Source organism: Psammomys obesus, unplaced genomic scaffold, assembly GCF_907164565.1.
Source record: "Psammomys obesus unplaced genomic scaffold, mPsaObe1.curated_primary_1811, whole genome shotgun sequence".
Classification (NCBI taxonomy): domain Eukaryota; kingdom Metazoa; phylum Chordata; class Mammalia; order Rodentia; family Muridae; genus Psammomys; species Psammomys obesus.
In genome coordinates, this window is record NW_026594354.1 from 1,309,650 (window position 1) to 1,322,352 (window position 12,703).

At 41.7% G+C, this 12,703-nt stretch overlaps 1 pseudogene; it reads left to right on the top strand.

Annotated features, from left to right (window-relative positions):
• The first annotated feature begins 2,606 nt into the window (after positions 1-2,606).
• LOC129685232 (calponin-2-like) lies at positions 2,607-4,244 on the top strand (annotated as a pseudogene).
• The last annotated feature ends 8,459 nt before the right edge of the window (positions 4,245-12,703 follow it).

Below are 12,703 nucleotides of genomic sequence, written 5' to 3' on the forward strand. Positions count from 1 at the left end.
CATGTAGTGTGGGATTTTTCGTTGGTGAGTATGCACGATGTGGGGGAAAACATGGTACTTTCTGCATAATCTCAATTACTTAAGTGTATCTACACCTACAGGATCTAGAAGGACAGATCGAGCTGAGCTTCTTGTGACTGGGCGACTTAATTCTCGGAATCTTGTGTTTTGTTTCCTGTAATGCATGTATTAAAAATTAAAATATTATTTTAAAGGCTTAAAAAATATGAACCACCATGAACCTGGCATGGTAGTGAATTCACCACTTGGGAAATCAAAGCAGAAGGATCAGGAGGTCAGAGTTATCCTTGACTACAGAGAAAACTCAAATCCACCATGGGCTACATGAGATCCTGTTTCAAAAAAATCACAACAACCAAAAAACAACCAACTTGTATATACATCTATGTCTGTACATGTATGACTCAATATAGAATTACCACACTATAAGTATTATGCATTAATAAGACAAAGATCAGTACAGTAACTATAGTTCAAAATAGAATTCAAAAGGAACAGAATGATGAAATGAGTTTGCTAAATGAAAGGCAAAAACTATACAATAAAGTTGTTCCCTTTCAGGCTATCACTTGTGCTGCACAGATAACATTTCCATCTGCACTAGGCCAACTCCTCCTAGTTAATATGTTTGACTCTTAGGCAAGCAACATCTTATTTCCACGGAGACCTGAATAATCCTTGCATGGGCTCTGGATATAAAGGCCATCAAATGAAGCTTCAGTCTCAGGACATTTGAAAGGACAAGAGATCATCTTTTTGCCTTGTTTCCAAGTGTCGGGTAATTTTTCGTAACATAGTCAGGACATTGTATATATCTCCCCAATTTTCAGATGCAAAAATCTAATCAGGTATACACTATTGGAATAAGGAACCCCAAAGCGATTTCAGAGTTGAGGCTATGATTTATTGTAGTGTTTGCCTACCATGTGGGAGGCCCTGAGTTCATCATCCAGAAATGTAAATAAATAAATAAATTCTAGCAATCTGCCTTAGAAACACAAGAGAATGGTTATCTACAAAAACCTAAAATTGTGACTTTTCTCTGAACTTACAGATGTTAAGGATATTTATGGTAACTCTTCTTTAAAATTATTAAATACTATAAACCAACTTGAGCTAAAAACAAAGGTAGTTCATCTGGTTAAACAAAACCACAAAGCACATGATTGTTATTTTTTAGTTGTGATATAGATTACCATAGCCCACAAAATGAATGCTAGCCTATTAGATTACTGAACCTGCAAACATAACAGCACTGATGGCACATATTCGATTGGCTTGGCTCCCAACAGTAGTTTTTAAAAGAGATGTGATTAAAAAAACAAAAACAAAACTCTTACCGGCTCATTTGTAATGCCATCCTCTGTACTCAGATTCTTTTGGCAAAGTCAAATCTTGGGTAGGAAGAAATAAAAGAAAACAAATGTTATAATAGAAGAAAGCCTGTTCGGAATAGCAAGGTGCCCATGGAATTTCATTTTCTGATTAGAAAGCAGGATCATCTGACTGAAAAGCTCAAATTCTCTGGAACTTCCTGTCAAAGGCTTTTGTGTGTAACTGATCACACTTCCATAACAAGATCATTCAGCTAAGGAAAACACAAGAGCACATGCAGGGGGTCCCTTCAAAGAACCCTGTTTCAATGTGGGGGTGTATCTAAAGACTGTGCTATTGTGCAGATGCGAAAAAAAATATGTTCTTTCTCACTTTGTTTGCTACCAGAAGGCATAGACAAACATTTGGGGAAGCAAGAAAACTCGAGCCTAGCCAAAGCTAAGAAATAGAAGTACCTGTGTCACACCAACACAGAAACATATATTTTGCTGGCTAATCCATGCTCCTGACAGTGTAAAATGCGGATTCCCCTGTTTGTTTGCTTTTTTTGTTTTTTGTGGGGTTGTGTTTCAAGATAGGGTTTCTCTGTGTAGCCCTGACTGTCCTGAAACTCACTCTGTAGACTCGGTTGGCCTTGAACTCAGAGATCCACCTGCCTTTGCCTCAAATGCTGACATTAAAGTCGCGCACCACCACCATCTGACTAGAAAATAAATGTTAAGATTAAAGAAAGTATGCGTATGGGTGTATGTTGGGGGCTTGTATATGTGTGCAGTTGCCCTCAGATGTCAGAAGTGCGGTCACATCACCTGGAGCTGGGATTTCAGGCAGTTGGGAGCCACCTCATGTGGATGCTGGGAACAGAATTTTAGAGCTCCATTAGAACAGTAAGAAGCACAGCTCTAGAAGATTTGTAGCCCTCTTCTGACCCCTGAGGGCAACTGCACACACCAGTGCTTACCACATAGAGACACATACACATAATCGAAAACAAAGTAAGGACTCTTTCCAACCTGGTAGCTTAGAAGGTGATTCAGGACAGAGAGTGACAACCCCATCCACTATAAGCAGGCATGCCATGCCAAGGATTGGTGGGCATATTTGCTATTGGCATCCAGACATTGCTTTTCCAGTATTAGAACATGATCAAATGGAATCTCAATTTCAGGAGCCTGTTGATCGAGGATATGGCATCCTCTATAGCCTCCATGGCATTTTTCCAGGCCAAGAAGGAGTGAAGGACCTTGCAGATGCTTGGGAAGAACCTGAAGGATGAGGCCATCATCAAAAAGGACATGCTCAACTGGACAGCGGGTGAGTGTATTCTGTTCCATGCATTGGGTGCTGCCATACTTGGGAAAAGTAAACTGGCTATACCCCAAGGAGGATATGCACGAGACTAACTTCATCTTCACCTGGTATACATGGGGCCCAACTATATACAACAACAAGTAAAATAAAAATAATTATAATAATTATAAAACAAAAATAAATCTTTTTGAAAATGATTTATTTATTTTTATTTTGTGTGCATTGGTGTTTTTGCTTGTATGTGTATCTGTGTGAGGGTGTTGGAACCCCTGGAGATGGAGTTACAGGCAGTTGTGTTGGTCCTGGGAATTGAACCCAGGTTCTCAGAAAGAGCAGCCACCGTTCTCCACTTCTGAGCCATCTCTCCAGCCCCAAGTAAATCTTTTATTAAAAGAATTTATTTGGACCCTCTGTCGGTCCCTCTGTTGTTCCCTCTGGTCTGCCTGTTCCACACCGGGGTCCCATGCGAGGAGCTCCACACAGTTCAACATGGGTCCTTCCTATGTGTTGTCAGCCGAGATCAAGAACTGGCTCCTGTTTAAATACGATCCCGATAGTCTAAGATCAGAAAGAGAGGAGGACCTCCCCTATCAGTGGACTTGGGGAGGGGCATGCATGCAGAAAGGGGGGAGGGTGGGGCCTGGAGGGGAGGCGGGAGGGGCTTATTGGGGGTACAAAATTAATAAAGTGTAATTAATAATAATAATAATAATAATAATAATAAAATATTTTAAAAAATACGATCCCGAGAAGGAAGCCAAACTCCAAAGCTAGATAAAGATACTCACGGGCCTCTCCGTTGGCTCCGACTTCCAGAAGGGTCTGAAAGATGGGATCATTCTACGCACACTCACAGACAAGCTGCAGGTAGGCTCTGTCCCCAAGATCAACCGTTCTATGCAGAACCGGCACCAGCCAGAAAACCTCTCCAACTTTATCAACACCATGGTCGACTACAGCATGAATCCTGTGGACCTGTTTGAAGCCAATGACCTTTTTGAGAGGGGGAATATGACACAGGTGCAAGTGACTCTATTTGTGCTGGTGGGAAAGGTCAAGACCAAAAGAGTAGTGTATACATCGAGGTCAGATACTCGGAGAAACAAAAGAGGAACTTGGATGCTGCCACCATCAAGGCCAGCCAGTGCGTCATCGGACTGTAGATAGGCATCAACAAATGTGCCAGCCAGTCTTGCATGGTGCCCTAAATACCAGGCAACAGCTCTATGACCCCAAGAACCAGATCCTGCCTCCTATGGACCATTGCACCATCAACCTCCAGATGGGCACCAATAAGTGTGCCAGTCAGGTGGGCATGACAGTTCCAAGGACCTGGAGGCACATCTATGACACCATGCTGGGCAAGGACTAGTGCGGCAACTCTTTCATGTCTCTGCAGATGGGCTACACTAAGGGTGCCAACCAGAACGGCCAGGTCTTCAGGCTAGGCCGGTAGATACATGACCCCAAGTATTGCCCACAGGGCCCAGCAACTGATGAGGCTCCTGGCAGGGGATGATGGCTAGGGCAAGGCCCCTGAGTACCTGCCCTACTGCCAAGAGGAGGCCGTCTACTGAGCACCAAGGGTGCCAGCTCCTCCTATCAGCATCCCTGTGTAGGATGCTGTGCTCTCATTGTATTGTTTTGTTTTTTGAACCTAGGCCTCACTTTGTAGCCCTCTCTGGCTTGGAACTCACTGTAATCCTCCTGCTTCAGCTTCCTGAGAGCTGGAATAACAAACCTGTGTTATCTATAATCCCACCTCACCCATCATGCCTTACTTCCTTCCCAGGATTGACTCACCAGGCAGGGAACATGAGGGTCCTTGCTGGGATAGCCTGGCTGTGATTATCCCCAGGGGGCTGCAGGAAAGGCTGGCCCCAAAGAGTTTCTGGTTTCCTCATATTTTCTGCATCACTTTGTGGTTTGTGAGCCCGTAGAAATTGCAGGCAGTTTCAACGAAAGAAAACAAGGGAATCTTGTATTTTGTTTGTCCCGGACCCCCTCATGGAGAAAGGTATAGGGGCTTTAAAATACTGCAGACATTCTAAGGGACTGCATTTGTGTTTTCCCAACACCCACAGACGCCACCCTTCAGTGCCCAGTGGAGAAAATGAGGCCAGGAACTGAGGTAAACCAGACACCATCACACCTGCAGCCCTGCATGTTGAAGGTCCCTGCTGTTCCTGATCTGATTAGCTGTGCTGCCCCTCCCCTCAACCAACCTCCGAAAGTGTTGCCTGTGACCCACAGGGGGCCCTGCACTGCCAGACAATGTGAAAGTCTCTGTGTGGACCAAAACCAATAAAAACTTCCATTTCTACTGGAAAAAAAACAAATAATCTACTTGGAAAGTTGAAGGTGGGGATGTTTCAGCTTGCCGAAAGGTTGCACTTCAAATGATATATGAAATGATTAAAATGTCAGTGTGACCTTGTCACGGATGACTGTCTAGGTTCTGAGCCATTCTCTAGAGAGGCTGATTGAAATTGTGTTTATGAGGTCTGGGGATGGATTTTAGTGGTAGAGCATCTGTTTAGAATGTGCGTGTTCTGGGTTCCCATCTCCAGCACTGAGCACTGAAAAAAAAAATTGGTATATACATCAATGTGGACATAAAAACTATAGGCTATTCACAGGGTGGGCATGGTGATGCATGCCTTTAATTCCAATACTTGGAAGGCAGAAGCAGCAGATCTCTGTGAGTTTGAGGCCATCCAGGGTGACATAGTAAGACTGTCCAAACAAACAACAAAAGTAAAAAAAACAAACAAAAATCCTAGATAATCTAGGGGCTAGAGAGATGGATCAGCCAGCAGTTAAGAGCACTTGATACTCTTACAGAGGACCAGAGTTCTGCTCCCAGTTCCCACTCATATGTCTCACAACTGCCTGTTAACTACCTGTAACTCCAGATCCAGAGATCTAATACCCCCTTGTCTTCCAAGATCACTGTACTCCTGTACACACACACATACACACTCACACACACACACACACACACACACACACACACACACACACACACTTATCACAGTGACATATGGCCACACTTGACAGTCCCAATTGTTAAACATTTGTTTACGCTTTTTTTAAAATTTTTTGTGTGTTTTGCTTATTTTTTTATTGCTTTGAAGAGACACCATGGCCAAAGGAATTTGTAAAAGAAAACACTTAATTGGGGGCTTGCTTGTAGTTTCAGGGGGTTATTCCAAGAGTTTCAGAGGGTTAGTTCATGGTTATTGTGGTGGGACGCATAATGGCAAGCAGGTATGATGCTGGAGCAGTAGCTGAGAGTTTACAACTGATCCACAAAGGGCAGGGGTGAGAGGTGAGACTGGGTCTAGCATGAGCTTATGAAACCCCAAAGCCCTGCCCCAGTGACACACTTCCTCCACTGAGGGCACACCTCCTAATCCTTAAACAGCTCTACCAACTAGAAACTGAACACTCAAACATGAGCCTGTGAGAATCATTCTTCCTAAAAACACCACATTCCACTCCCTGGCCCCCATTGGCTTGTAACCATATCATAATTCAAAATGCATTTAATACAACTTCAAAACTCTCCATAGTCTTTTATAGTCTCAAGACTGTTTAAAAGTCCAAAGTTTCTTCTGAGACTGAAGGCAATTTGTTAAGTGTAACCTCACATAAAAGCAAAAAGCAAATGAAATGTTTCCAGTACACAGTGGCACAGAATAGACATCACCATTCCAAAAGAAGGACAAGAGAGCATAGTGAGGTAATACTGGACCAAATGGAGACCAGCAAGGAAAACTCTTAATCCTGTAGTTCCATGTCTGATATCAAAGGGCTTAGGCAGATCTTGAGATCTCCCACGCCTTCCAGCTTTGCTGACTGTAACATACTTTTCTCAGGCTAATTCCACTCCCTGTATGCAGCTCTCCTTGCTAGGTATCCCAAAGCTCTGGCATCTCAATATCTTGTGGTCTCCAACTCAATTCAGGCTTCACTTTCACAGCTTCACAAGATGGCTTCTTGAGGCCTCCAAGGAGGCACTCCCTTGCTACATACCTTGACTCAGTGGCTTTCCTTAAGCCCAGAGGAAGATTCCACAACCCCTTTACTCCTATATCCTTTGTGACTCTAAAACCAGAACCACATGGCTAAGGCTGCCAAGTTTGTTTGCTTGCTGGGAATGAGACTGGCACTGTCTTTGAATTGCTTTTGCATAAGTTTTGATTTGTTGATATGATGTCTGTATGTGTATATGTGAGAGGCACATACATGTTATGGTGTGTATGTGAATGGCAGAGGGGAGCTTGCACGAGTGACTTCTCTCCTTCTACCATGGATGCCAGGGATTAAACTCAGGTCCTCAGGAACCTTTACCTGCTAGGCCATCTTGCTTGTCCTATAACCTGTTTTATATCAAAAGAACCCTGTATACATTTATTTATCAGTTCTAATAGCTACCTAACAAGCCCTTACCCTACAAAAACATGCATAACAAGAAGCAAGAAGTACCCCCATCCCTTTAGCGTATCAGCAACTTGTCACTCCTTTGGCACTGTGACATCACTGAGGTCCATGGACAGTCACTTTTTGCCATCAACCTACACTAAAGGTAGAGTAATATAAATATGATATAGCACACTATAAATTATTTCTTACAAAAGAGCACAAATTAGACCAAAATATTATACAGAACTGACTACAAGCCATCACTTAATTAGCTCTTTGTGTATCTTGCAAACCAAATAGATGCTTTTCGGTATCATGTGATTCTCTTGGTGTCATTATCTCTGTTAGGCTGGAGCTTGGATTTCGGCAGAAGGTGGGGCTGGAACTCAGCTCCCAGACAGAGAACAGGGGTTCTGTTTCTCTCCAGAGCAGCTAGAGTGTTTTGGGGCTAAGCCTGAGTGCAATAGGCTTGGATGTGGAAAAGGTTTTCCACAGATTGTTACAGTTTAGCTCTTTTAGGATGAGATCCCCGGTTGCAATGGAAGCTCAGGTTTTCCTCTACCAAAGTGTTACAGCTTTTCGTTAAGCTGCTGTGAGGTGCAGGCTAAAGCCAGTGCTAGGTGCAGTCTGAGATACAGGCCTTTCCACCCTAGACCAGTAGGCCAGAGGGCAAGCCCTGTGAAATGTGATCCAACAGGGGATAAATGACAAACCTCAGGCAGCCATGGTGGAAAACTGGTAGTAGTTTCAGGCAGCACTCAACCACCAGCAGCATGCAAACCTTTGGGCAATGGAGGGATTTTCAGGGTTAATGTGTTTGATTCCATAGGGTCAGGGATACTTGATTTGCATGTAGTGATACAGCACCTCATTTTCCATGCATTAGCATGGAAGGAGAACACAGTACTTAATTATCCTAGGGGTAGAAAATCTCTAAGTACAATTGAAAGTCGCTGCTGAAGACTTAGATCATTAGCAGGGTGGGTTATTTCTAGGAATAGCTAGCTAGCTGAACTGGTTTCCTTTTCAGGAAAGGATCTGGCCTATAAACTTCCCTGAGGGCTGTGTGATGCTACTACCATCATAGACTGAGTGCTATCCTGAGATGGCAGACTTCAACCAAATCCAGCAAAGCTCCATATCTTGGTACAAAGATTTCTGACTTCAAACAACCCCCCACCAGGTCTACTTGCGTGAGCCTCCTGAAGTGCACCAGTGGCTGTGCTCTGAAAGATCAAGTTGATTTTGAAATCCTGTGTGGCTTTCTCTTTCAAGAGAAGGTCTCCTGATTTCTAGTGACTATGTAGTTCTTAAAGTACAATGGAGTGATGGGATTTCTTCATTTCATCAGTAGAGGGTGGGCAGGTGTTGATGGAGTGCTCTTTCACAGTGAATTTAGAACCAGTAGGTTTGGCTTCATTTAAAGAGTGCCTCCTTGATTCTTTTTACCCAAAACAAAAGTCTTCGGCCATTTCTCTGATGTACAACAACTGCTGCCTGATAAAGAACTACAGTCATCAAGCAAGGGAAACATTTTTCTTCCTAGGGACCACCAACTCTTAGTGCAGGGAAGTGAAAACAGTGTTTTTAAAAACTATATATTGTATATGTATTAATTACATGATATCTTGTGGGAGTTGATTCTCTTCCACCTGTAGGCATCTGGCATTTTTTATTGATGACAAATGATAAATCCTACAATGATGTAATACTTGAAATTTTTATTTTGTGTAGATGTGCATTTTATTAATAAAAATAAATTTTCACTTCGGATTCAAAGCCAGGAGGAGGAAGACCTGTGTCCTACTCCATCTCTTTCTATCGTAGTCCCTTGAGACAGGGTCTCTCACTGAATCTGAACTAGCTTGTGACCAGCAAGCGTCCATCATCCTTTATGCCCCATTTCACCATCTCCCTTCTTCCCACCTATCCCCATAGTGTTTAGGTTTCAGGCATGCATGTGGCCATACCACAGGGTGGGTTTTTTTTAAGGGTTAGTTTTATTTGTGCCTGCCTGCCTATCTGTCTGTCAGTCTTTCTTTCTCTCTCTCTGAGTGTGTGTGTGTGTGTGTGTGTGTGTACCAGAGTACCCATGGAGGCCAGAATAGGATATTGGCTCTCCTGGAGGTAGAGGTACAAGCAGTTGTGAACTACTCTGAGTGGGAGCTGGTAAGGGAATGTGGGTCTTAACCAGGGAGCCAACTCTCTAGTAGACAGCACAGATGGGTTGTTTGTTTGTTTGTTTGTTTGTTTTTATTCATTTGCTCTGGGTTCAATCCATAGCACTATATAAACTAAGCATGGTAGTGCATACCTGTTGATGATTATTAATTTATATTATTAATTAATATTAATTTATCTTTTAGTTAAACAGATTATTCTTGTTTATTTTTTATTTTTTGGCTTTTCCAGACGGTTTCTCTGTGTAGTTCTGTCTGTCCTGGACTCACTTTGTAGACCAGGATGGCCTCTAGCTCACAGCAATATGCCTGCCTCTGCCTCTGCCTCTGCAAGTACTGGGATTATAGGTGCCTAGCTTTGAAATTGCTAAACTCAAGTGATCCTCCTGACTCAGGCACCTGAGTATCTGGGACTTATAGGTATGCTAGAGTACCTAGCTCATTTATTTAGTTACTATTTCAGGACTTATGTATTTATCTTTTATAAAATAATGAACCTTTATTTATTTATTTAATCTCTTTGCAGCCCCCTCTTCCTCTCCTCCCAGTCCCACACTCATGCCCCTACCCCAATTCCCCTACCTCCTTCTTCTCAGAGAAGAAGGGAAAGCCCATAAGTGGTACCTAACCAACCCTGGGACTCAAGTTGGAGGAGGACTAAGAACATTCTTTCCCACTGGAGCCTAAATGAGCAGCTCAGGTAGGGGAAAGGGATCTAGAGGCAGACAATAGAGTTACAGTATTAGGGCATTCACATGGTGGACACACTGCACATCTGTTACATTTGTATAGAGGGTCAAAGTCGAGCCCATGCATGTTCTTGGGTGGGTGCTTCAGTCTCTGTGAGCCTCCATGGGCCCAGGTTAGTTGACACTGTGGGTCTTCTTGTGGTGTCCTTGACCCTTCTGGAACTCTCAACCTTTTCTCCTACCTTTCCATAGGACTCTCCAGTATGTTCATTTTATGGGCATGTGTTTTGCTTGCATGAATGTCTGTGTACTAATTACATTCCCAGTGTCCTTGCAGGGCAGAAGAAGACATCAGATCTTTTGGAACTAGAGTTACTATGAGTCACCATGTGGGTGCTGGGAACCAAACCCAGGTCCCCTGCAAGAGCGGCAAGTGTTATTTATTTATTTATTTATTTATTTATTTATTTATTTATTTATTTAAGCAAATCAAGACCATCGCTGAGAAGCTCTACTTGAAGTTTATGTCTTCTCTGTGGAAATGTCCACCTAAATTTGATAGGAACAGAGAAAAAAGTATTTATGTTTATTTACTGATCATTCTGTGAGTGGACTTCACAACTGGCCAAGAAGGTGGGAATTCAATTGTGATGAAAATACTTGATCCTATAGAGTGCACTTAAAAACAGAATGAAACAAATTATATACAGGTTCACCAACTTCAGATTTTGATTTCAAATTACAAGATTTGGAGAAAGAAAAATAAAAGAGTGCAGTCTAATTTTCATGAGGCATTGGAATGGGATGTCTGCTGAGAACGTCCATTTGATAAGGACACTGATTCTAGTTTTATCAGTAATATAATTCTTTAAACATCCTACTGTGTAATATTTTACAAAAACAAAAGATCTTTAATTGAACCTAAAAATAATTTTCTATAGTATATAGGACTAGTTAGTATCCAAGATGAACAGATTCAAAATTTTTTTAGTAATTTATTTCTATTTTTATTCTTTATTAATTACAATTTATTCACTGTGTATCCCCCTGTACCGCCCTCCCTCCCAATCCCACTGTTCTTCTTCCCCACCCATGTCTCTCTCCCAGTCCACTGAAAAGGGATGTCCTCCTCCCTTTCCCTCTGACCCTATATCAGGTCTCATCAGGAGTGGCTGTATTATCTTCTTCTGTGGCCTGGAATTGCCAATACAGGGGCTGGAGAGATGACTTAGTGGTTAAGAACACTGGTTGCTCTTCCAGGGGACTGAGGTTTAATTGCCAGCACTTACAAGGTACCACACAACTGTCTCTATCTCCAATATCAGGGATCTGACACCGCCTTCTGGCATCTCTAGGTACTGTATGTACATGGCACTCATAGACACAGGAAAAACACTGGTACACATAAAATAATAAATGAATGTTTTTTAAGAGACGAGGTTTCTCTGTGTAACCTTGGATGTCATGAACTTGTTTTGTAGATGAGGCTGGCCTTGAACTCACAGAGATGGGCCTGCCTCTGCCTCCCTGAGTGCTGGGATTAAAGAAGTGCCTACTGCACCCAGATTAATGAATATTTTCTTTTAATTCTAATACTTTTCTTTAGCTATAGATGATTCACGTGATATATGACATTGTTGAATTAGTAATCTGGGTATGTCTTGACTCAAAAGAACTTCCCTATTCACAAAGAATGCTAACTCATAGCCTTACAATCCTATAGCATAGATATTTTAAAGTCTTTTATAACTGGCAAACAAAACCTTCCAGTAGATATAATGGAAAATAGGTGGTGTTTCATATTAAGTTGACAGTTCTACTTTTATTGTGGGTGGTATTTTTTTGGTGACTTCATATCACTGCATAATACATACTGAAAATAGTTGGCTTCATTACCCTGCAGTAGATGCTATGAAAAGCCTCACAGACATCATTATTAAAATTGTTCAGCATATGTGCAAATGATATCACTCATCACCAGTTTGTGGGACTGTTGAAGGAAATAGACAATGAATTTAATCCTGTGTTCTTTGCCAATACTTGTTTGTTGAGACACAGAGTTTTACAAGGTTTTACTGGGCTATTAACTCCAACTCAAGATTTTCTTGAAACAAAAAGAATGTACACTAAAAAAATACCCAATAACCAAAGCAAATATAGCAACAGGATTTATGAGCAAGATAATTTGAAGCTTCAACAAAACAAAAGCTTATTCCTGACTTAACTAACAAGGTCTAAGGATTTATATGAACTTAATCATTTTTTGACAATACAAATCAATACTAATAATCTTGTGCATTTTCCTAGCAAGAATAAAATATTCTGAGTGTTTTAATTAATAATGACCATTATCAAATTGTCTGCCAGAACTAGGAAGAAGTTGATAAAATTGAAAATTATTCTGGTATCCAGTTCAACATGAGCATGTATATCTGTGTATATCTGTGTTTTATTTCCCCCAGCAGAAACTGTATGAAGAATAACTCCAGATGAAATACCTCCCACAAAGAGGATGTGGGAAGACACAAAGGTGTGTTCACGGTGTATAATACATAACTACACATATCATTTCACATGCCTAAGGTGAGAAGAAAATCTAAAAGTGGGTGTGCTAGGTAAAATAAAATCTAAAAATCTAAAAGTGGGTGTGCTAGGTAAAATAATATATATTAACATTAACCTCTCCAGTTTGGTGTGTGTGTGTGTGTGTGTGTGTGTGTGTGTGTGTGTGTGTGTGTG